Here is a 565-nt window from a genome sequence, read left to right as displayed (position 1 = left end):
GGGGGGGCCCCCCCCCCCCCAGACCCCTCTATCACGGGGAGAGAGGGTTATAGTCTTTTGTGCTTAAGCTAAAGAGTGAATTTCTCATAAAAGATTTTAGCTCCCACCTACCGTGATACGGAGGGTCTGGGGGGCGAAGCCCCTCAGTTACATAGCTAAAGATAGACGGTATAACTGGATAATTACCAATTTTTTAATCAACGATTGTAATAAATTGATAGACTTTTTAATACAACACGGTGTTGTAGCATCTACAATATATTACGTCCATGTGACAGATTTTCTAACTCCATCAATCTATCATTTTAAATATTAATATCTCGCTTCGCAATAGAGAACGACGATTTTGTTAGAAGAAAAAGTTGTTTGGCATGCAAAAACGCGTCGATTGAATCTATTTTCATCGAAATCAGAGGTGATGCCGCTAAACTAAATAATTACCAAATGTTATTAAAAGACTAGATAAAAACCACAATTTACGCTCTACATCACAAATAGTAGTACGAAAATCGCGTTAAATTTATAATACTGCGAAAACTTGCACAATACTATATAACAATAATAT

This window comes from Odontomachus brunneus, unplaced genomic scaffold, assembly GCF_010583005.1.
Source record: "Odontomachus brunneus isolate Ranch 3 - 2012 unplaced genomic scaffold, Obru_v1 Obru_scaffold_147, whole genome shotgun sequence".
NCBI classification, from domain to species: domain Eukaryota; kingdom Metazoa; phylum Arthropoda; class Insecta; order Hymenoptera; family Formicidae; genus Odontomachus; species Odontomachus brunneus.
The sequence above is the reverse complement of the archived record's forward strand: the minus strand, read 5'-3'. Positions refer to the sequence as shown.